Source organism: Callithrix jacchus, chromosome 17 (assembly GCF_049354715.1).
Source record: "Callithrix jacchus isolate 240 chromosome 17, calJac240_pri, whole genome shotgun sequence".
NCBI lineage: Eukaryota > Metazoa > Chordata > Mammalia > Primates > Cebidae > Callithrix > Callithrix jacchus.
Window position 1 is genome coordinate 21,316,983 of NC_133518.1, and position 26,346 is coordinate 21,343,328.

The 26,346-nt window shown below is 34.3% G+C and overlaps 1 long non-coding RNA gene across 1 annotated transcript; it reads right to left on the minus strand.

Annotated features, from left to right (window-relative positions):
* Window positions 1-553: 553 nt before the first annotated feature.
* On the minus strand, window positions 554-26,346 carry LOC118148907 (uncharacterized). Its single transcript, XR_004735971.3, has 4 exons — window positions 26,303-26,346; window positions 24,810-24,934; window positions 3,626-3,717; window positions 554-651 (listed from the first exon to the last, which is right to left on the minus strand). It is a non-coding gene; the product is annotated as an uncharacterized LOC118148907 (long non-coding RNA).

The following is a 26,346-nucleotide window of genomic DNA, read 5'->3' on the forward strand; positions in this document are numbered from 1 at the left end:
GAGAAAATATATATTATGTATAAACCAAAATACATAGATATATACACACATGCACAGATACACATATACCTCATATTTCACATAGATTATATGTGAAATCCTTAAATCCTAAAAAGAACTCAGCCTGGCATATTTTCATTATTTTACAAAAGAGAAACTGAGGTTCAGAAGTGTTCAACGGCTTGCCTGAGGCCACCCCACTTATAAGTGCCAGTGTTAGGATTCAAAACCAGTCCCACAGGTCCAGAGCTTGGACGTCTTGTACCACACTGCATTTCCCCAACCAGCTGCATACTATGATCATCTCTGAATGAGAGCTAAACCTAAGCAGAGTCCTGCCACTGCTAACGTCAGCTGGCAGCATGTGCTCATTTTTTGCCACTCTGTATTTTTGCCACCTCAAGTATTTGTGGGTCATGAATAAATTTAAGCCACTAGGGGGATTCAAAAATACAGAATCTGTGAATAGTGAGGATTGACTGTACACAAACGAATTCTGTCTTCAAAAGAAACATAACATATAATATTTATTATTTATTTTTATTGACAATTTGTGAACTTCAAGTGGTCTGAGAAGCAGTGTGACATAGTTGTTGGACACACCAATCCTGAAGTCAAGTTACTGGGGTTCAAAAGCCATCTTGCCAGCTTCTATAAGACAGTGGGAAAAAGATCATAAGAGAGATAATATTAAGCCTCCCTTATAGGAATACAGGAATATTAAATAAATCTACCCATTACATTACAAATATATGAAAAAGCTTATAACTGTACAAGGAAAACTGTAATCCTTCTAAGTCTTATATACATTTTAAGTACTGTTTATCCCTCTTATTAATTAGATAAATAGTAGAATTTGCTAATACCTGCAAAGTGAAATGTAATTTTTAAATACATTCTTTGAAAGATCACAGAAATAAAGTACAATTTTTATCCCATCATATCAAAATTACGTATTATTAACATTATTAATGACTGCTTATGTTGTCCTTGATCACCTGACTGAAGTGTTTGCCAGGTTCTCTCTAAAGTTACTATTTCCCCCCGTTACATATTGCACACTTTGGGTGGAAAGTGACCATATACACTCCAACTTAAGAAATAGTAGTGCTTCCCCTCCTATAGGGTGAAGTAGCCACATAATTATTTGGAATTCTGCACAGAGAAATTTTCTCTTCTACCCTATTTGTTAACTTATTCAATAATTTATTTATATCAATATAGACTCATGGATATTTATTTTATTCTTTGAGTCATAATTCAATTACTTTTTATTTTACTGCTGACATCTTTCACTTCACTTCTGTGCCTTTTGATATTCCCACATTAGCATATTTTTTAGCACTTCCTTAACTTCCTAGCACTACAAGATATGCCTGCTTGAGGTTCATCTTGTGTCTTTCTTAATACAGTCCTAGTTCTCAAATCACTGCCACTTCACCAAGGATCCTTGGTTTTTCTTAGTGGCAAGTGGTATTAGAAAGGAATATCTGATTATAAGTGTGTTCATTGACTTTGGGGTATCATTTCTTTAGGCACTTTCAACTGACAGAGTGAATAAATAAATATATGTGTGTATTTTAACCCATGTATAAACACATATCTATGATTATATGATATCTAACCATCTGTGTCTATATTAATTCTAATATAAATTCTTACTAATGACTCCAACCATAATCCATTATATCATAAATAATTCTATCCTCCCCCCTTTGCTAATTTATAAATTTTCCTTCTAACGGTGATAAATCTGGCCTCCACCATCCACCATCCATTTACTCAGTTATTGAAATCAAGTATACATATATTGAAAAATCAGATTGTTAACCCATGCCTCTGAGGGAAATTATCAGTTAGAGTATAGGGCTTTTGTGCAATTACTTTTGCCTTTCACTCACTTCCAAAATTACTTAGGTCAGTACCTTTCCTCCACGTACTTCTGAGAGGATACATTTTTAATTAGATTATTCTGTAACAGGCTTCATTTTCCCCTGAGACTTCCTGATTTCCTAAATGATTTTTTAAAAATTGTACACACTTATATTGACTCTTTGTGTTGTAAAGTTACATGAAAAATGAAAAGTATATAATTTCATACTCACTGTTATGTATTTAATTGTGTCCCCCAACAAAACATGTTTCAGCCCTAAACCTCTAGTCCCTAAAAAGGTAATCTTACTTAGAGATAAAATCTTTACACAAATATAATCAAGTTAAAATAAGGACTTCAGTCCTTTAAAATAGGGAATTTGGACATAGACACATATACAGAGAACACGTGAAGATGAAGGCAGAAATTAGGGCAATACATCTACAAACCAAAGAATGGAAAGATTTCTGGCAAACTCTCAGAAGCTAGGAGAGAGGCATGAAACAGGTTTTTTTCCGCACAACATTCACAAGGAACCAACACTGTCAATACCTTGATCTCAGACATCTGGCCTCCAGAATTTGAAAAAGTAAATTTCTGTTGTTCTAAGCTACCCTGTTTTACTTTCTTTTTCTTTTTTTTTTAAATAGCAGCCCTAGTAAATAAATACATCCACCATTACAGCATTAATCTGAATAATTTTACCATGCCCAATATACCTGTGCTTTACCTACTTATCTCTCATTCCCTCCTCTGCACCATTGGGAACCATTAATCTTCTTAATGTAGACTATGAAATGTATCTTCAAGTATCTCTTTAGACAGTCATGGGAAACCATAGAAAGATATAGATGGGGGCAGAGAGAGAGAGAAAGAGAGAGAGAGAGAGAGAGAGAGAGAGAATAAAAGCATCTATCTAGCTTTCAACTGTGACATTTAAGTATTTGTTAAATGTTTTAGGAATAATTAAATTGCAGAATTAAGTAGTATAAAAAGTTCAGAACAAATAATTCTTTTATTTGGCTGCATATGGAGTAAGGTAAAATAATGGGCATTGCTGACAAAATGGTACAAACTTCGGTACAGAATAGATACAAAATATGTCAGTTGCAAAACTTAGTAATTATTTAGGTCGAATAAAACAGAATAATTATCCTAAGTAATAATAAATTAATTGAATAATTGAATTTGTAGAAAATTAAAACATATGTTATTACCTTTTGCCTGCATCTGCAGGGAACATATAACTATATTGAAGTTGATTAACAAAGAATATAATGTGTAAAGTCTAAAAAATATAATGTTTATGTATAAATATGGATTTGGAATCAGCAAAACATGTCAAAATATATTAATAACTTCCCTTAAAGCATGCATATACATAACAGGGAATAAACGCATTCTCCTAAGGGAAAAAGATAACTTTACAATGATTATTATCTAAATGTTCACTTCTTTTCTCCTCATTTTCATGAATTATTCATTGCAACATGGAGAAACACACCTTAAAGTTTAGTTATCAACTGATTACTTTCTAGAGGTAAATATTGCTTCCAGTGAGCCATGATCCTCATTAAACTAAACCAGAAATAGAAAACAAAGAACTGAGTGTTCTCACATCTAAGTGGGAGCCAAACAATGAGAACACATGGACACAGGGAGAGGAAAAACACTCACTGGGGGCTGTTGGGGGAGGGCAGGCAGCTTGGGAGAGGATCAGACAAAAGAGCTAATGCATGCCAGGCTTCATACCTAGGTGATGGGTTGATAGATGTAGCAAACCACCCTGGTACACATTTACCTACGTAAACAAACCTGCACGTCCTGCACATGTATCCCAGAACCTAAAAAAAAAATTAACAATCATTTCCAATGAAAGCAAACTTAGAAGAAAACAGAGGGAAATATACTTTTGGTTTAACGATTCCATACAACTCATTAGGTTTTCACGCACAATTTGCTATTTTGGGCTTAGCATGGTGGCTCACACCTGTAAACCCAGTACTTCGGGAGGATCACTTGAGGCCAGGATTTGGAGACCAGCCTGTCCAACATGGTGAAACCCTATTTCTACTAAAAATATAAACATTAGCCATATGAGGTGGTGAGCGCCTGTAATCCCAGCTACTGGGGAGGCTGAGGCAGGAGGATCCCTTGAACCTGGGAGGTGGAAGTTGCAGTGAGTCAAGATTGGCCACTGCATTTCCAGCCTGGGTGACAGAGTGAGACTATGTCTAAAAAAAGAAAAGAAAAAGAAAGAAAAGAAAAAAAAAACAACGAAACAAAAAAACACAAATAATTTACTATTTTGTTATGGAATGAGCAATTTTTATTGCTATCACACAGAGATTTCTTTTGTACTATAGCATGGAACCTACTATATTTCACCATAACTAACTATGTTGGTATGGATATGTAAAGAGGGGATGGGTATAATTTTTCTTTTCTGCTAGATATTGAGATTTGAAGAAAGCAGGATGTTCGTAAACGTAGTAGATATTTGATAAACACAAGCTTATAACATTATTTTCTTTTTAATCGAGGATTACTGAAAAAAATTGAAAATACAGAAAAATACACAGAGAAATATTTAAATAATTAGTAAGATTATAAACCAAAGTTAAGTACTTATATTTTAATTTTTTTTAATGTACACATGCCTATATATCTATATGTAGCTATATATTTAAATTATTTGAATCAAATTCTTAGAGCCTTATTTTACTTAAGTTATACATGCACATTTTATAACTTTATTAAAATTACTTAAATATACTTTGAATTATTATACCTTATGTACTCTTATTTATGTAAATATTTTTACATTTTAATTTTTTTTTTCTGAGACAAATTTTGCTATGTTGTCCAGGCTCGCCTCAAACTCCTGGGCTCCAATGATCCTCCCACTTCAGCATCCTAAGTAGCTGGGACTACAGGAATACACAACCATGCCTGGTTTAATTAAAACTTGAAATTAAATGTTTAATGTGTATGATTTGATGGTAAAAAATATGGGCTTAGAGTCTATGAACATGTAACGTTATTATAGACTTAGTAGGAGTTTCCGGTTGCTATGCTTCAATACTTTTTGTAAGATAGTTAAAAGTATATAAATGCATTTTACAAATGGTAGGGCCAGAACCAGGGTGAGGTAAGCAAGGTGTCTCAGTCACAAAATTTCAGGAGGTCCCCCCTTTCCATTGTAAATGCTGACCCTACTTTTCCATAATCCTGAGAGTGAATGTTTTATGTAAATGTGCACCAAATGCCTTGTGTGCCTCACCCTAGTCCTGATGCTAACAAATGATAGTCCTAAGGTTTTGCATTATCCAAAAAGCATACTGTTGAAGATGCATTATCATAGTCAAGGTATTTTGTTCCTAAAACCTATCCATAAACCACATTTAGAAAGCATTCTTTGCAAATAATTTCTCATTTGAAAATAAATTAAGATAATTTAAAGATTTTAAGATTTTTCTGTATATCTCTTTTTAACCCGTAGACGTAGCATAGTTTCTTCAACAATTTGCCACTGATTCTACCAAGTGTGTTCTTAATTTTTTGTCTATCTGCTTGCATCCTCAAGCCTGTAACCATTAGCCAAACGTCTTAAGTAGAATGGTCAACACTCATTACCTTTACATCTTAATCTACCACTCATTTCTAAATATGAGCAAAACATAGTTCTCAAAACCAACGTAAAATGTGCTGTCTTTACCTTTCCTCTCTGTAACGCTGGACTGTTTAACAGTACCTCCTTCAATCCCATTCTTCTTGCCTGGCTTCTCTAACACCGTTCCATCAAGACTGTCTTTGTTTGGCTTGTTTCTCTGTTTTGCATTTGATTTTTTTTTTTTTTTTTTTTTTTTTTTTGGTAGCAGCAATAGACATAGAGTGGGATTTGAAATTCTGAGAGATGGTATATTTGAGTTTCAATTTCAGGGAAGGGATAGGAGCAAAAATCCAATGTAATAATTAAATGACAATGAATAATAAAAAGAAGCATTAAGTGACAATCTAAAATGTTCAAGAAATTTGGTGGTAAAGAATTTTAATTAGAGTCTGAATGGAAAGAAGGATTTCGTTCAATAATTGTTAAAATGTGATCCTGTTTATATATCTTGTTGTAGATAGACATTTGACTATGGGTACATCAAAAGTAGTGATTGGCACAGTTGAGAGTTTCTCTAATATTGTTTACCTGGCTTTTTAGGTGGTTCAGTCAGAAATTAGATAACTTTTTTGTAGTGTTTAAAATCATATGGACTTAAAATGATAAAGATATGAAATACGAAGTCTGTGGAATTAGGTGAGAGAAATTGTGGGAACATGAGAGCAGCAGGAAAATATTCTGAGTTACAGCAGGTCAAGTGATAAGCAGGTCAAGGAAGGGACAGTGCATGTGAGTTGTGAATGTCTGGTATAGAGGACTCCTAAGAACCGTAAAGTGAAGGTGCCAGAAAAGGCATTAAGGTGATGTAGTACGGTAAGTATAACTTGGTTTGGCTGTGATAAAGAAGAGTCGTAGCACATTCTTTCAGTGACAGAGCTTGACCTTTGACATTTTATGACAAATACCTAAGCCATACTCAGTAGATCTGAATCATAAAATCATAAAGCTTTAAAACTGGAACCGATATTCTAGATAGATTTGTTGAACTGACGTCATTTTACAATTGACGTGAAGAAAATGTAGATAATCAAAGTTCACATTGCAAGTGAGTAACAAAGTTAAAGCTACGTAAACATAAGTAACTAAGTACTTGGATACGTGTAATTTATTCTTAATTTCAGTGGTTTTGGGGGTACAGGTTGTTATTGGTTACATGGTTAAGTTCTTTAGCTGTGATTTCTAAGATGCTGGTGAATCTGTCACCTGAGCAGTGTACACAGTACCCTATATGTAGTCTACATTTTCAACTCTCTTTGTCTGAGTTTAGCACCAGGATAAAATTACCTTTATAAAATGAATCAGTGAGTGTTCCCTCCTCTTTTTTTCTGCATGAAATTTTGTTGAATTGCTGTTAATTCTTCTTTAAACATTTCATTGAATTATCTAATAAAACCATTAGGGTCTGGATATATCTTTTATGAGATTTTGAAAATTGTAAATTCAATTTACTTAACAGTTATAGGACTATGAAAATTACCTATTTCATATTGGATAAATTGTAGTAGTTTGTGTTTATTGAGCAATTGGTGTATTTCTTCAATGTTATCTATGTGTGTAAGATATAGTGTGTGTGTGTAAAGTTGTTTATAATATTTTCTTATTCTTTTGATGTCTGTAGGGTCTAAGTTATATCCTGTTTTATCCCTGATATTGACAATTTTTGTGTCTTTTCTAGATTTGTTTTGCTAGAGGTTGGTCAATTGTATTGATCCTTTCAAAGAACCAGCCCTGTAGTTTATTGATTTTTCTGTATTGCTATTTCTGTTTTCAGTTAAATTTCAGTTTAATTCTGCTCTTATCATTACTAAGTTCTTCCTTCCTTCAGCTTTGGTTTTGCATTAATCTTCCAGGTTCTTGAGCTGAGAACTTAGATGATTAATTTCAGACTTTTCCTCTTTTCTAGTAGTGCTTGGTGCTATAGTTTTCCCTCTCAGCACTGTTTTAGCTGTGTTCCAGGAACTTGATATGCTGTACTTTTATTTTCATTCAGATCAATGTAATTTTAAATTTTCCATTGAAACTACGTCCTTGACCTGTGGAAGAGTGCCTGTGAATCTTTAGGCCTTTTCTGGCACCTTTGCTTTACAGTTTTTAGGAGTCCTCTACTCCAAACATTCACAACTCACATTCACAATAACTTCTTTGAGCTAATTATCACTTGGACCTGCTTTATTCCCATTATGTACATATCAGAAGTGTAGCGGCAGGTTGATTTGTGTGGTTTTAAGTTTATGTTCTCCACTGGGACTTAACTAATGTGGAAAGGCATGAAACCACAATTTTTTTCTGTGGTATTTGACCAGAGTAGACTAGCTATTGTCTAGAATTCTTTTTGTCTTGCTAGACTGCTCCTTTCTAGAACACTTTTCTGTCAACCAGAAGTAAGTTGCTTATGGCCCTGTGATATATGAAGGGACTGAACATCAATATCTAAAATGCTAATTGGGATGTTACATGCTTATACTGAGAAAAAAAATTATGTGTACTAAAATGAATTGTAATGGATCTTGAAAATCAGAAACTCATAGTTTTTGTCATCAAGTACTCAAATTCCTGAGATACAAAGAGTGTGAAAGTACCAAAGGAATTAAGAAATCTAGGACCTAATCATATAGCAGGTATTTTACTGTGGGACAAACCATTTAAGCTTTTGTTCATTTAAAGAAAGAAGGGATGGTATTGGTTTATCTTCATGACATATCTATGTAATTCTACAATTCTGTAGTTCTGTAAAAAATTAATAATTTTCTCATTGAGCTTAATGAAATAAAAATAAACATATTCATAGTTGGGAAAAGAGCAACGTGATTTAGAAATAATTCAATATTATTCAATAAAAAATTTACAGGTGCATTTTCAATCAATGTAAGCTATAAATAAAACATTGCTAAACAGTGATAGAATCTGTTAGAACAAATGAAAACTTGCCTGTTTAAAGTAACTAGGGCTTTTACCTAATACCTTTTCAACTACCAAACAACTACAAATCCAGTGAACACTGGATGCAAAGGTCAATAAAACCAATTCCGTTGAAATAACAAATTCCAAATACTCAACACATGAGACAAAACACTCTTCAGTTTCAGTAAGATATAATCCATTTAAATGACGTCTATCCCATCAAAAACTGGGCAAAGGACATGAATTCTCAAAAGAAGATGTACAACTGCCAACAAGCATATAAAATTTTTTTCAACATCACTAATTATCAGGGAAGTGCAGATTAAAACCACTATAACAGACCACCTTATTCCTGCAAGAATGGCCACAATTAAAAAAATTTTAAAAAATAGATATTGGCTTGGATTTTGTGAAATGGAAACACTTCTACGCTGCTGGTTGGAGTGTAAACTGGTGTAAATAATCAATATCAAAAACAGTATGGAGATTCCTTAAAGAACTGAAAGTAGAACTACCATTTGATTCAGCATTCTCAGTTCTGGGGATTAAAGGAACAGAAGTCATTACATGAAAAGAGAAGAAAAATTTCCCCAGTAGCCCACTGTATCTGCCTACATAAACTGTGGAACCATTACATATGTATATGCATACATATTGACTACTTATACATTTGTATATACTTTTCTGAGACTTTAGGAAAACTTCTAAAATATGGAAATAAAAACTGGAGACTAAAACTTATACAAATGGTGATTTTATCATTTTCAGAATATATAAATAAACATAGAGCTAAAAGTCATTATCCAAGATTAAAAAATAAATAGTAAAATAAATATAACAAAAATTGAATGCAATTTAATAAATAATGTTGTCTAAGCAATGACAGCTTCACCATATAAATAATATCTTAGATATATGGTAGAAGCATTCATGTTGCAACATATACTCAATTTTTAATTAGTATTTTGCCATAACTCAATGGCATTGGTTCAAGATATTTTTTCCTGTTATCCCTGGAGGATTGACCTTGCTAAAATAATTTGATTTTTCAATTTTGAAAGCACTTCATTTTCAAAATGTTTTGAAAGAATTAGGGTCATGTTAATAAATTATTCAGCCAATTTTAAAATGGCGCCACTGAAATATTCTGCTAGACCCTCTTTTTACTTCCTGGAAATATCTCTTTTTTTGAGATGCATTGACTCTTTCAGGAAATCAAGTTGCTCTGTAGTAAATGGCTTCAATTAACCTAAATTTCTTTGCAAACCAGTGCAGATTGCTTCTCTTTGCCTTTTTTTTTAAAGCAAAGATAAGAAAAAAGCTGGATTAATTATATACATAAAATATTTTTATTTCCTCTGGTAAATTTGGTATATGGATGTAATACATGCCAGATATATTTTGTATTCTGAGTTTTTTTGCTTTAATTAACACTTTTGCCTTATAAAAACACCTACTATTCACGTGGAGAGAAGCTGACCCATAATTGTGTGTGCTATCTAATAATTTTTATGAGGTGGATTATCATAGGAGTTGTGTACTGGACAAAGATCAATTTAAAATTAGTTAAGGATAATGCAGCCATTAAGAGGCTTATAGTGTGCTTACTAAGTGAAATCAATTTTATGTCAAATCTTGACATCCAAAAAATTTAAAGTACATATTGTAAAAGCTGAATAAATTGTTCATCTGAAAATAAAATGAATATATTACGTATAGATCAAGAAATGCAAGAATGAAGAAAGTGTATAGGGTGGGATAAATGTCAAGAGTCAGGAAAAGGAAAGGGAAAAGATAAAGATGGTAGGCAGAAAATACAACATTATACATAACCAGATTTAAACATAAAATTATTTTGTAAAAACAATGTATTAGGCCGGGCGCGGTGGCTCACACCTATAATCCCAGCACTTTGGGAGGCTGAGGCGGGTGGATCACGAGGTCAAGAGATCGAGACCATCCTGATCAACAAGGTGAAACCCTGTCTCTACAAAAAATACAAAAATTAGCTGGGCATGGTGGTGCGCACCTGTAGTCCCAGCTACTCGGGAGGCTGAGGCAGGAGAATTGCTTGAACCCAGAAGGTGGGGGTTGTGGTGAGCTGAGATCACTCCATGGCACTCTAGCCTGGGTAACAAGAGCGAAACTCCGTCTCAAAAAAAAGTATTGTTACTTCCTAGGTATGCCCTCTGTATTTTACCAGTTTCTTTGGTATCCGTGATAAGGTTGTCAGAAATATAAAATTACTATTCTTACATGTATAATACTCCCATTTCCTTATCTCCACTTTAATACCATCTCATTCATTGTCCACAAGAAATAACTTGAAAAGCTGGTTTTGTGTATGAAGGGAAACATACGTATGTGTGTATAAATGAATATACATATATATACACACACACATATATATTTATATATATAATGAATATATGTGTGTGTGTATATATATATACACACACATACATATATATTCATTTACATATACATATATACACATACGCCACAAGTGACTATGATTTAGCAATTGTAGCATTCAGAGGAAAAAAAATGGTTTCTTTTAGTTTGTGAATCTAGTAATTTCTTTTATGAAGAAGTAGCCCAAAGTCAGTCAGATGGTTCTAAGGCAGCTTTTTCTAAAGATTGTGCTATTATTTACTCAGGGAGATGTGCTTTCAGAGATGATAAGCATAACACTGTCACAGAGATTTATTTGTGCTTCTGGCTATGACAAAGCCACTGTGACCTCAGGAATAGTGTCAGACTCCCATCTTGATCAGCTTCAGAGTTCTTAAAATACAAAGAATTACTCAATCTGTTTTATATATGAATTTTCTAGGGACCTAGTTAAAATAGAAATTCTTGGGCCACCGCCTTTAAGATTTTTAGATTTATTATTTCTGGGGCTGAGCTCAGAAATCTGTTTTGGATGAGCATTTCAGGTGATTTTAATGTGGCTTCTTTAAGGACATCTATTTGAGTAAAATGCAAATAAGCTTTCTGCTAACAAACGGGTTGCTGCTTCTCTGGTAATGGGTACGGGGGTACTAGAAATTTTATTGTCAGCACTTTTAGTAAGTTCAGACAACTTTCTGTAACCATAACCAAAATCATTCAATAATTTAGAATTTCTGAAAATAACAAAAATAAATAGCGAAAACTTACTGAGACTATATTATTTAATAACTGTATTGATTATACATTTAGCATCAATTATTGTTTATAACAAAACAAGTATCATAATGCAATCCTTTGAACTCAGAAATAGGTAATTGCATGGCATTCTAAAGTTATTATTATTTTTTCAAATTTGCAAGTTTGCTTTTTCCAACGACTAATGAAATAATACAGCACTGTTTGGTAATATTGTATGCTCTTGTTTTGTTTCAAAGATATTGGATTACCTTCAAAATGCTTGAAATATATATATTTTTTTAAGCAAATTGCATCATAATTTGGGAGATAGGAACACTAGTATTATTGCTATGTATGCTTACGAAGGTGACATTGGAAGAGCCAATGTCCTATTTTTTTTTCTTTCACTTCATTACCTGATGTAACAAACCAAAATAGGCATTCATTGGTCTTTTCCTGTATTTATTTATTTATTTTTTCAAATCCTGATAAGGATGTCAGCAATGCATATTGTAATATCTACAATTATAGAAAGCAGAGACCCAAAAAGCTTTGGAAAATTCAGAGACTGATAGAAATTCGAGCTGGAAGAAAACTGAGTAAAAAATTATTAGTACAAGGGATTGAGAGAAACAATAGTACTGTTTCTCAAATGTGCTTTTACTTGCAATCACCTGACACAGTTGATAAAATATGTAGATTCAGTCTATTTTAGGTGTGCCCTAAAATCTCTATGTTTAATAAGTAAACAGGACTTCTTATGAACAGGTAAATATAAACACTGAAACCGCATAAATAGTTTGTTAGCTTAGTGAAGGCATGTTTGTAAAAAGTCTTCATAGCTTAATCAGAGAGAAGTTTATAACTAAGAACCAAATATGATTCTTATTCACAGCACATCTGCAAAATCTATAAACTTTCTAAATTCAACTGTATTTAGAGTATAACTTACATGAAATAAAATGTACCCATTTTAAGTATATGTATCTTTGGATGGGTTTTGTCTCTATATAGTTCTAGTGATGAAATAATTGGTACATATTACTGTTTTGAGAAAATATCTATTACTCTTTTTAAAATTGGAAATAATTATCTGTGGTTGAGAAAGAAATAAAATATGTCTTACTTGACAAGATCCCTCATCAGAAACTAGTCTCACTAGACATGTGCTTTCTGCAGGTGCACTCTCCCATGAAGATAATATATCATTATAAATAAAAATGACCTCATGAACTCTGGGACTTCACCCAGGTACTTCAGATAGTTCTAAGGAGCGTATTAATGCCCACGTTGTGCATGATTTTATTATTTAAAATATATGATAGTCTAAACTTCAAAGTTATTCATACTTTCATGCAAAGCGCATGGCCTCTGGAAATAGAAACCTCTGGGTCTTCAGCTGAATGTGAACATTAAACTTCCTCTTCTCCATCTGCAACTCTAAAACAATTGCCCCATTCATGTCCTTTTTTATTTTTTGAGAATGAGGTAAAATAATGAGAAAACATTACAGCATAGTGTTTTATATAAAAGTCTGTAAATGTGAACTCACTTTTTCCCCCTTCATTGGAAATGATTTTTATTACATAATACCAGATGTTTAACTTTGCTTAAAATTTTTATTTTAATAACTCTCCCAACACATCATTATAATTTCAAAATTTTTATTTCTTGAAATCATTTTTGTGGCACCTGGTTTCTTATGTTTTTTTTTTTTTTTTTTTTTTCTTCAAGAGCAAGATAATTTGAGAGGGGTGGGACAACATGGTGGAATAGAATTCTATTCTCCACCAATTGTCACCTCTTTCCACAAGGACATCAATTAATAATCTACATGAATAAAGCACTTTTGTAAGAACCAAAATCAGGTTAGTACTCACAGTACCTGGATTTAACTTCATTTCAATAAAAGAGGCACTGAAAGGGTAAGAAAAACAGTCTTGAATTGCCAACACCACTAATTTTCCAATCCTGGCAGTAGCAGCATGGTGTGGAGAGCACAGGGAGAGGGAGAGCCAGCAATGACAGGGCATTGAACTCAGTGTGAGACTTTATATAGCAGAAAGCAAAATCAGACCCAACTCATTTGCTGCTTGCCCACAGCAGGTGTATTTAAACCGGCCCCAGCCAGAGGGGAAGTGCTGATCCCAGTGTTGGGAACTTGAGTTTCTGCAAGCCTTGTCATTGAGATAAAGGGCCCTAGGGCTTGAAAAGACCCTTGAAAGGTGTTTAGGCCACAAGGACAGCAACATCTAGGTAAGTCCTAGGGCTGAATGCGGACGTGACACAGTGGACTGAGGAAGGAAGTGACCTACAGAGACACTAGCTGGAGCGGTTAAGGGAGTGGTGGTATCATTCCTCCCAGGCCCAGGTTGCAAAGCTGTGGCTCCAAAAAAGATCCCTTTCTTCCACTTGAGGAGAGGAGAAAGTAGAACAAGGAGGACTTTGCCATGTATTTTGGAAACCACCTCAGCCGCAGCAGCATAAGGTATTGGTTAGAGTTGTGAGGCAGCATTTCTAGTCTTACCTTCTAGACATTTCTAGACACACCCTTATCCAGAAGTGATCCCATTGCCTTGAAGGGAAAGACTCAGTCTTGGCAGGATTCATTACCTGCTAACTAAAGAGCCCTCGGGCCCTGAATAACCAGCAGTGATGCCCAGGTGCTACCTCAATGGCCTTGGGTGGCACACAGACTTGCTGGCCTCGGGTGAAACTCAGCACATTCCCAGCTGTGTGACTGTAGGGTGAGACTGCTTCCACTTCAAAAGAGTGAAGGGGACAGTAAAGGGGACTTTGTCTTGCACTTAGGTAGCAGCTCAGCCATGGGAGATAGAGCACTAATTGGCTCTTAGTGTCCCCAGTAGCAGGACGTGGCTCTTGCTTAGGATTTCTGAACTTGTCTTGGGCCAGAGGGGACCCCACTTCCCTGAAGGGTGAGTTTCAGGCCAGGCAGCCTTTACAGCAGCTGTCTTAAGAGCCCTTGGGCTTTAAGGAAACATTGGTGGTGGTGGTGGTGGCTACCAGGTAAGGCTGCTCTGACTTTGGAAATGGGAGAGAAGCCTGGGAAGGACTCCCTCTTGCAGTTTGAGTGCCAACTCAGCCACAGTGCAACAGAATACCAGGTGGAACTTTGAAAGTGTTTGGCTACTTCTGCCCAGGGCCTGGGGGAACTCACTGCCCTGAAGGGAAAGACACAGGCCTGGTTGGCTTTTTCCTCTGCTGATTTTACAGCCCCAGGACTTTGAGTAAACATAGGTGGTAGCCAGGGAGTGATAGCAGGCTTTCTGCCAGACCCAGTGACAAGCTGGCTTCAGTTCTGATCCAACACAGTCCAGGGGTGGTGGCCACAGGGGTTCTTGTGTCATTTCACACCCAGCTGCAGGTAGCTTAGAAACTATAGAGATACTCTGGGAGAAAGTAAATAAAGAGTACAAAAGTCTCTTCCTAGTAATCCAGAGAATTCTGGATCTTGTCAAAGACCATCAAGTCAGTACCTCTATGAGTCTGCAAGAACCACAATGCTACTGGATTTGGGGTCCCCCTAAAGGAGATACAGCTTAGATTACAACACCTATGTCCTTTCAAATACCTGGAAAGCTTTCCCAGGAAGCCCAGACTGAGAAGATGGCATTAAATATATAACTCTTTAGTGCCCATACAAGAGCAAGATAACTTTATAAAGTTAGGTAGACTATCAGGATACTTCAAGCAATTGATTTTATTTCACTCACCATGTACATTTTTAAAATAAAAAGTCAACAAAAGATAGAGTCATATAACATTGTACATTACCTGTGGTTAAATAACTTTTTTGAATCTGCTCATTTTTCTTTCTGTTTTGAATGCTATTATTCCTGCATGTCTACTTTGTATGACTCTTGGTCATTTGCCTCTGCAGGACTCTCTTCTTTTGGCTGCTCTTCTTAAAGTTATTTGCTATTATTGGTATTCAAAAAGATGCCGGCTCAGGACATCTAAAAAACAACTTGGGCTTGTTGTCATTGATTAGTGTTGATGTCATCAGAGTAACAGAACAGACATGGTCCAGATAAATAGCCTGTCTTAATATTTTTCCTCTCCATTTTATAATTCAAAGTGATCGACAAAATACTAAAAATATTTTAATCTGATTTAAATGCAAGTTATTTCTTGTTTAATGTAGAACATACTTAAATGTTATTTATCACTGAAAAACACATGCAGAATAAGATATAATTTAAATTTACACCTCTCCACACTCAGGTTTATTTATGGCTTTTTGTATTCCCTATTGTCCTGAGGCCAACCTTGAAACCAAGAAAATGACAATTTAAAGAAAAGAATATATAATTTATTTGCATAATGGGTTTTCATCCTTGATAACTGAGCTTAGACTTTAGAAACAAGAGGTAGTTTTGTATAATTAAAATTCTCCTATTATATAGTCCCCATCAATAAATCCGGTTTGCTGATCTCTGTTCTTGCCATACTCTGCATGCACAATCTTTCTTTCTATTATTACCTCAGTCACATCTGAACCACATCTGTGGTCTTTCTAATCCATAAAGTGTTCAAGCAATAGTAATCATCTGATTCAATGCCTATTCCCTTCTGCATTCCTCAGTCATGCTAACTGCAAAACTTGACATAATGGTTAGCAGGCATTAGTGGGCATATTATCAGTATACTGATAGGAGAGAGAAAGGAAAGGGATTAGTGAGCTAGAAAGGATAGTTGCATTCTTTTAAAGGACAGAGACATGGAAATAAGAATAGTAGGGAGAGGAGAAGCTCAGGTATCTGAGATTATTTTGTTTACCTCCGATAGATGAATCTAAAATGATTATTTTAAATGCTATTTGGAAATTTATGCAAATACAGCTTACATACAAATAAGAATTTTATAATTTTAGACCCAGAATTTTATTTTGGCAGCCAAGAACAGGAAGAATTAAAAAGTAATATTTATCGGAGATGAAAAAATTAGATCTCATGAAATAACAGCTTTCATTAAAATAGTTTATTATATACATAGGAAAACTGAGGTGAATATCAAATGACTTGCTTAGACTCAAATTTAAATATTCAGTAGTAGGCAAGATCTCCTGTCTCCCAGACCAATGTTTAGTCTGCTGAATCGGATCATCAATTGCCCTGCGTATGAAGTAAAGTGATGTAAATCACCCCAGGTTTATAATAGCTTTACAAACAAAAACAGGAAAAAACAATAAATGAGTAAAACTTACAATTCCTGAAGTGTTATATACAATATGAAGAAAGTATTTAATATTCTGCTGATAGATTATCCTCATTTGACAGACATTTATTGAGCACCTAATATGTTGAGATCTTTATATAATGTTCTTCTGAAATCAGTGTCAAAAGCCACTTACATAGTTTGTGTTTGTTTAAATTGCCTTTCCATTATTTTTAGCCAAAGATTAAATTTTTTGTAAGTTTTGTTATTTAAAACATTATGTTTTTCATCTAAATTCTGGAAAAGTTCAATGATATTAGAAAATTAGTTATAGTCTATTCTATTTTGGTTGGTGATCATTTTCCTAATTGAGAAATCTTTTGATATTTCTAATAAAGGTTGGATGTTTTTTATTTGTTTTCATTTGGCCTACCAGATATATTTATATATAATAATACTCATTTTCTAAATCTAGTCATGCACTGCGTAATGACATTTCAGTCAACCATGGACTGTATATACAATGCTATTCCCATAAGATCATGACGGAGCTGAAAAATTGTTGTTGCCTAATGACACCATAGCCATTGCAAAGATTATTCACATATTTGTGATGATACTGGTGTAAACAAAGCTACTGTGCTGCTGGTCTTATGAAAATATACTACATGCAATTACCTACTTTTCATAATACTTAATAGTGATAATACATGTCTATGTTACTGGTTCATATATTTATCAGTATATACTTTGTATACTTCTGCTGGAGTATATTTCTTCTAGCTATAATAAAAAAGTTTAGTGTAAAACAATATGCTACATTAGGCCAGCAGCAGTCTCATACATCTTGTGTTTATTTTTTCTGTTGATTGCATCATTTTCTTTTGTACTTGATCAAATCTTATGTGGTTTTTCTCATCACGGCCCCTAAGCATACATAATCCACTGCTAAAGTTGCCAGTAAGAAGCCACATTGAATCATTCATCTGAATAGGAAATCAAAAGTGATTAAGGACTAGGAAGGTAGAAAATCAATGATGATTATTGCTCACCAATCATACACGTTTCTGTCCAACATAGCTATGATCTTGAAGAACAAGAATATAATAGCAAAAGCTTTTAAAGAATATGATTTTTCAAGGACAATGGGATAAACAAAAATTTTTAAAGTACTTATGTCAGATATAGAGAAACTTCTAATGATGTGGGTCAAAGGCCAGACACAGAAGTGTATCACCCTCAGCACAATGACAATCACAGCCAAAGCAAAAAGTTTCTTTGCAACATAAAAAGAGAAGACTGGACTTGACTATGATGTTGAATTTACTGCTAGCTCTGAGTGGCTTAAATTATTCAAGAATCATTATTTTTACATAATGTGAAAATGAGTGGTAAGTCTATAAGAGCTGATGTGAAAGCAGCTGAAGAATTTTGAGAAACTGTACATAAGCTGATTGTGGAGGAAAATTACTTGCCAGAGCAAATCTTCATTATGAATGAAACCTCCCTATTCTGGAAACAGATGCCTGAAAGGACTTTCATCTATAATGAAGTGTCGTCAATGCCAGGTGTGAAGGCTTTTAAGGACAGGAAAACAGCCCTGCTTGGGGGCAATATTGCAGGCTACAAATTAAAACCCTTTGTGATCTGGCACCATGGAAACTCCAGGGCCTTCAAGCATGTTAATAGGTGAACACTGATAAAAAACGACAGAAACAGTATGAAGTTACAGATGACCCAGTTCCTCTTCCAAGATGCCCTCTTGAACTGCTATGCCACTAAAATGGAGAAGTGCTGTTTAAAACATTACATACTTTTCATACTTGTGCTTATAATTCATAATTCTCCTGCACATCCTCCTTTTATAGGTGATCTTCATCCTAATAAAGTTGTGTGCTTTTTTCTCCAAACACCATCTCTTTGGTCCAACCAATGGAACAAGGAGGTAAAACAGCTTTTCTTCTTCCTTTACGATTTTTAATTTTTTATAGAAAATTATATAGAAAACAGATTTGGTCTGTCCAGTGTGAAGGATTACTATGCATATACATAGACATGAAGTTATTGCAGATGGACTACTGCAAAACATTTGTATACAGTTTTGGAATTAAAATGTTTAAAATTATTTCTCTTAGTTTTTATTGGATAATTATAGCTACCAAGAAAATTACACTAGGCTTCCTTTTTTGTTGTGATATCTCTGACAGGTTTTGGTATCAGAATGATACTGGCCTCATAAAATGAGTTAGGGAGGAGTCCTTACTTCTATTGTTCATACAAAGAGAATAAAATACCCAGAAAAACAGCTAACAAGAAAAGCAAAGTACCTCTTCAAAGAGAACTACAAACCACTTCTCAGGGAAACCAGAGAGGACACACAAAAAATGGCCATACTTATGGATAGGAAGAATTTTTTAAATGGCCATATTGCCCAAAGCAATTTATAGATTCAGTGCTATTCCATTAAACTACCGTTGACATTATTCACAGAATTAGAAAAGCAAAACTATTTAAAAATTCATATGTAAACAAACAAACAAACAAACAAAAGAGTCCAGATACCCAAGATAATCCTAAGTAAAAATATAAGGCTGGGCGCGGTGGCTCATGCCTGTAATCCCAGCACTTTGGGAGGCCAAGGTGGGTGGATCACGAGGTCAAGAGATCGAGACCATCCTGGTCAACATGGTGAAACCCCGTCTCTACTAAAAAAAATACAAAAAGATTAGCTGGTCATGGTGGTGCGTGCCTGTAATCTCAGCTACTCAGGAGGCTGAGGCAGGAGAATTGAGTGAAACCAGGAGGCGGAGGTTGCAGTGAGCTGAGATCGCACCATTGCACTCCAGCCTGGGAAACAAGAGCGAAACTCCGTCTTAAATAAATAAATAAATAATTAAATAACGCTGGAGGCATTACACTACCCTACTTCAAACTATTCTACAAGGCTACAGTAACCATAATAGCATGAAACTGGTACAAAAACAGACACATAGACCAATGAAACATAATAGAGAACTCAAGCAAGACCACACATCTACAACCATCTGATCTTTGGCAAACCTGATAAAAACAAGCATTGAGGAAAGAAGTTCCTATTGAATAAATGGAGGTAGAAGAACAGGCTAACCACATGCAGAAAATTGAAACTTGTCCCCTTCCGTACCCATTATATGCAAAGTAAATTAAGATGGAATAAAGACTTAAATGTTAAACCCAAAACTGTAAAAACTCTGGAAGAAAACCTAGGCAATACCATTCAGGACATAGGCACAGGCAAAGATTTCATGACAAAATTCCCACAAGCAATTGCTATAAAAGAAAAAAATGACAAATGTAATCTAATTAAACTAAAGCGTTTTAGCACAGCAAAAGAAACTAGTATTAGAAGTAACAGGCAACCTCCAGAATGGGAGAAAATTTTTTGCCATCTATTCATCTGACAAAGGTCTAAAATCCAGAGTCTATAAGGAACTTAAACACATTTATAAGAAAAAAAATTATACAACCCCATTAAAAGTGAGTAAAGGACACGAACAGACACTTCAAAAAGAAGACATTATGTGACCAACGAACATAAGAAAAGAAGCTCACCATCACAAATCGTAAGAGAAATACAAACCAAAACCACAATGAGATACCATCACACAGCAGTCAGAATAATTATTACTAAAAAGTCAAATCAAATAACAGATACTGGCAAGGTTGTGGAGAAAAAGAAATGCTTATACACATTGGAGGTGGGAGAAGAAATTAATTCAACCATTGTGAAAGAGAGTGTGGCAATTCTGCAAAGATCTAAAGACAGAAATATTATTTGACCCAGCAATCCCATTACTAGGTATGTATGCAAGGGAATATAAATAATTCAGTTATAAAGGTACATGCATGTGTATGTTTATTGCAGCCCTATTCACAGTAGCAAAGACATGGAGTCAACCCAAATGCCCATTAATGGTAGACCAGATAAAGAAAATGTGGTACATATACACAATGGAATACTATGCAGCCATTAAAAACTAATAAGATCATGTCATTTGCAGGAACATGAATGAAACTGAAAGCCACTATTCTCACCAAACTAATGCAGGAACAGGAAACCAAACACTGCATTTAACTGGGAGCTGAACAACAAGAACATACGGACACAGTGAAGGGAACAATACACAGTGGGGCCTGTCAGCAGAGTGGGGAAACATCAGGAAAAATAGATAAAGCATGCTTAATACTTAGATGATGGGTTGCTAGGTGCAGCAAAACATCATTGCACATGTTTTCCTATGTAACAAACCCACACATCCTGAATATGTATGCTGGAACTTAAAATTAAAAAAAATAAAAGCATCATTTTGAAGAAAATGAACTACAGACTAGTATCTATTAGGAACAGGGAAATAAATTCTCAATAAAATGTTGGCAATTTTAATCTATCAATGCATACACTAAACAAAATACAAAAACCTCAAAACTTTACATCAAAGTGGGATTTACCTCAGGGATGCAAGGCTGCTTCAATATTCAAATGTCAACAACTGATAACATGATCATATAAAATGCATTTTGTAATTCTATATTTATTTATAATAAAAATCTCTCAACAAGCTTGAAATAGAAGGAAACGTTCTGAGTCAAGATTGTACCGCTGACATCACCCTAATGTTCAAAGATTAGATGTTTTCTAAGTTAGACAAATAACAAAGAGGAACATACACTCTGATCATTCTTATTTAACACTGTTCTGTAAGTTCTGACCAGTACAGTAGATACAGGAATGAATAACTATATGGATGGGAAAAAGAGGAATATAACTGCCCTATTCACAGATAATGTATTATTGTCAACCTAGAAAATCCCAAAGACTCTATCATGGTTAGTTTTATGTGTAGGCTTAGCTAGGCTAAATATATTTGTACCTAACTTAAAAACTAATATAGGTCTCATCATAAAGGTGTTTTGTAGATGCAGTTAACACCTGCAATCAGCTTACTTAAACTAAAGGAGATTATTCTTGATAATGTGTATGGGTCCCATTTAATCATTTTAAAGGTGTTAAAAGCAAACTGAGGTTTTGCTGAGGAAGAAGAAATTTCCCTTAAGACATATCGCTCGTGCCCCAAAATTTCATCAACTCCTGCCCCCAAATTTCCAGTCTGCTGGCCGGTCCTACAAGTTTTGGAATTGTCACCTTCCACCTGCCCATGAGCCACCCGCATCGGTCTCTCTCTGTATTTTTTTTTACTTACTTTGTTTCTTTGGAAAATGCTGAACAATACAGAATTTAAAGCCAAACAAAGCAAACAAGCAACAAACTCCTGAAGCAAATCAGTGAGTTTATCAAGGATACAGCATGCAGGGGCAACAGAAGAAAGTTCAATACTATTTACAATAACTAAGAAATAAAATACTAAGGCACAAATCTAACAAAACATGTAAAACACATATTTGTATAAACTATGAAATAATAATGAAACCAAAGAAAATCTAAATGCTTGGAAAGGCATACTGTGTGCATGGATTTAAATCCATATACTTCATGTAGTAGATAAGGGAAAGCTCCCCAAACTTTCAATAGATATTGAGTGAAATTACAATGAATATCCCTGCAGGATTTTTGCTAGTATAAATAAACTAATTCTAAAATTTTTATGGATAAGCAAAAGAACATTTCTAGTGGGAATGCTAAGTGTTACAGCCGTTTTGGAAAATGGTTTGACAATTTATTCTAAATTGAAACATACACTTACCATAAAACCCAGGAGTTCTACTCTCAGATATTTACCTTAGACACATAAGAACTGACATTAGCCCTAAAAACTCGTACACAAATATTAATAGAAATTCTGTTCATAACTGCCAAAACCAGATTCAGCAGTTGAATGAATAAATGAACTGTGATCCATTTTTTATTATGGAATATTATTCAGCAATACAGAGGAATAGAGTATTGGTATATGCAACAATTCTAATAAATCGCAAAGTCATTATGCTGTGTGAAAGATGTCAATTTTATTTTTTTGAGACATGGTTTCACGGATACCCAGGCTGGAGTGTAAAGGCACTATCACGACTGACTGACTGCAGCTTCCATCTCCTGGGCTCAGGTGATCCTCCCAGGTTGTCCTCCCAAAGTGTTGGGATTACAGGCATAAGCCACCATGTCCTTCCAAAAATGGCAATGTTAAAGGCTACCTAGTGTATGATTCAATTCAAATGCATTCCTGAAAACACAAAACTATAAAGACTGAAAACAGACCAGCATTGGTCAAGGTTTAGGGGTAGGGAGAGATTTCATGACAAAGGAGCAGCATGAAAGAGTGTTTTGGAGTTGATGGAATTGTTCTTATCTTGATTGCAGTTGTGGTTACAGAAATATATACCAGTGCTAAGTTGGAAAAAGCATGTACCAGTAAAAGGCAATTTTCCTCTGTGTTAATTAAAAAAAAAAACACAAAATATTGTAACAATGCTATCCCCTAGCACATACAATCATTTTCCTACTCATTTGTCTGCATAGCTCTTACTGTGTTCTAACACATTATATAATATACTTATTTAGTATGTTAAATTTTGGTTGTCTATTACTTTTCCATTAGAATCTAGGCTCCAAAGTTTAAGGATAGAGATATTTTTGTCCTTCTACTTTGTCCTTCTACATTTTTCTTCCTACCGATTTAGGCATAGTAACTGAAAAGGGCATTGCAAATAGCAGGATCTGGATAAATAGTTGAATGAACAAATGAAGTCATTTTATAACATATTTGAAGGATATTTAAATATTTCTATTTTAATTCAAAAATAATAGGCTTCATAGTTTGTTGAAAACTGGACTTTGTGTTCAAATATTTTCATCAAATACAGTTGCAATAAAACAGACAATCTAATTGAGGAGAAATTATTATTATTGTACCTTGATCCTCTTATCACAGTGAACTTTGTGTTGTAAACCAACTTGCATTTTATGTTTGCTTCTTTCTTAATAGGAAGTCAGTTATTATATAAATTGCAGATGCCTTTTCAAAATGTTATAGTGTATTAAAATGCATGAACTTAAAATATTTGATTGTAATATAGTATGGCAACCATCAGAGCAAGACAGTTATGGTTTTCTTCTCTGAGGCATACATAATTTTCTGAATTAGAATGATCAATATTTGATTGCTTTTCACATACAATCAAATAAACAAGGTTGAAGACATGTTATCTTATTTAAATTATTTCATTCTTGTAGACAGTATGCTTTCAATTATAATTAAATAAGTCTAGTTATGTTAGACTTTAGGCTTTAGGCTTAATGCAATAATTTCCTTTAGAGTTTCCATTCCTTTAATATCAAAGAACAGAAAAGAAAGTTACTTCCTTTTTCATACCGAAAGCATGGTCCAAGTTCATTACTTACTCTATAATCAATGAAAAGTTTTGCCAAATCTATTGGTTATTATCAGAAAGGCATAGTTTACTAACTAGCATAATATTTCATGTTTTAGCAGCTTGGCATGATATAGGAATATCTCTCATCACAATAAGATAATCTAAAAATATTTTACTAACTCATATTAAAACTTTGAAAATTTCACTAGTAAGCTTATTTTTTTAACATTATGCTCTCCCCCATTACTTTGCAAACTTAACTCTGATTCTACCAGGCAATTCTGGTTATTCAGCTATAATGTATTCTTTCTAACTTTCTGGAAAGCATTTATTATTACTTTTTAGCAGATTCAGTTCTATTTAATCCTTGCCACCTAGCATTAGTCTTTGTATATAACAACTGTTTGCCAAATGAAAGAAGAAATGCAGTATATACGTTCATCATTCAATAGCTTCCTTTTGCTCTCTTCCTAAAACCATGCTTTGTGATCATACTAGGTTACAGTGTAATAATACTATACTACTACTACTAATAAAATTTTGTTTAAAATCTGCTTTCATTAACCAATTTTAATTTGTCAAGAATTGTCAGAATTTCGTATAGCTTATTATCTTTCAGATGTTCATAACATTTTTATGGTATGTTTTTAAATGTGTGTTTATAACTATGGAATTAATTAGAATTACCTGTAACAGGTTGTTATATCCAGATGTATCCTAGGTACTTCTGATGCCCTAGGACAGGAGTTCTGCAAGTGTGTTCCAGGATTTTTAGAGGCTCAAGAACCAATCAGGAACTCTACCCTTCAAAACTGTTTTCCCAATAATACAAAAATATTATTTGAATTTTTTCATTCTCAATTTTCCATAAGTGTATACAAAGTGTAATGTCACAATAAATTAATGACAGGAATAAATATAAGAAGCCAGCTATTGTTTCATAAGGTAAACATTAAAGAGATTTGCCAAAATGTAAAGCTAAATACAATTTTTCTAATTTTTAAAATAAGTTTGAAAACATTTTTCCATAAAATATTTACTTTAATGTGTGATGGGATATTATGAATGTTTTTAAATGACATGATATTTTAAATTCTCGTTTTAATGTCAAATATGGTAAATATTGCTAGATAATGTCCACATAAATAAAAACCCTTTAGGTTCTTCACTACCTTTTAACAGCATAGTGAAGTCATGAAAGTAAGTTATTTGAGGACCACTGATCTAGCTAATACAGGAAGCGAGCATAGGAGGTCAGGGTAATAAATATATAACAAATTATATACCTAAATTCGTAATATATCTAATATAAATTTGGTTTCCCAGAGCATGTTAAATTTACATTAAACGATTCATTTAAGTCTTTAATCAATTTTCTAAAACAAAGTAGGCGCTCGGGCAGGGCACGGTGGCTCAAGCCTGTAATTCCAGCAGCACTTTGAGAGACTGAGGCGGGCACATCAGGAGGTCAAGAGATCGAGACCATCCTGGCTAACAACATGGTGAAACTCCGACTCTACTAAAAAATAAATAAATAAATAAATTTTAAAAATGAAAAAAAAGTACAAAAATTAGCTGGCCGTAGTGCTGCACACCTGTGGTCCCAGCTACTCAGGAAGCTGAGGCAGAAGAATCGCTTGAACCGAGATTCCTCCACTCCAACGACTCACTCCAGAGCATGACTCCATCTCAAAAACAACACAAAACAAAACAGGAACAAACAAAAGAGTAGGGGTTCAGTAAATATTCTTTTATTTTATTTCTTTTATTATTATTATTTTTTATTATTATTATTATTTTTTTTTTTTTGAGACACAGTTTTGTCTTGTTACCCAGGCTGGAGTGCAATGGCGCTATCTCGGCTCACCGCAACCTCCGCCTCCTGGGTTCAGGCAATTCTCCTGCCTCAGCCTCCTGAGTAGCTGGGATTACAGGCACGCACCACCATGCCCAGCTAATTTTTTGTATTTTTAGTAGAGTTGGGGTTTCACCATGTTGACCAGGATGGTCTCAATCTTTTGACCTCGTGATCCACCCACCTCGGCCTCCCAAAATTCTCAGTTTACACTTGAATTCTCAAGTAATTGTGTGAAAGATAATAATCTATTTTGTTTGTTATGAATAAAACACTACAAACTTTAATGAAATGGAGCACATTTAAGAATTAAGAGATTTCCTACCTGGAGAAGTATCCTACTTCTGTACAGACGAGGACTTAGTCGTT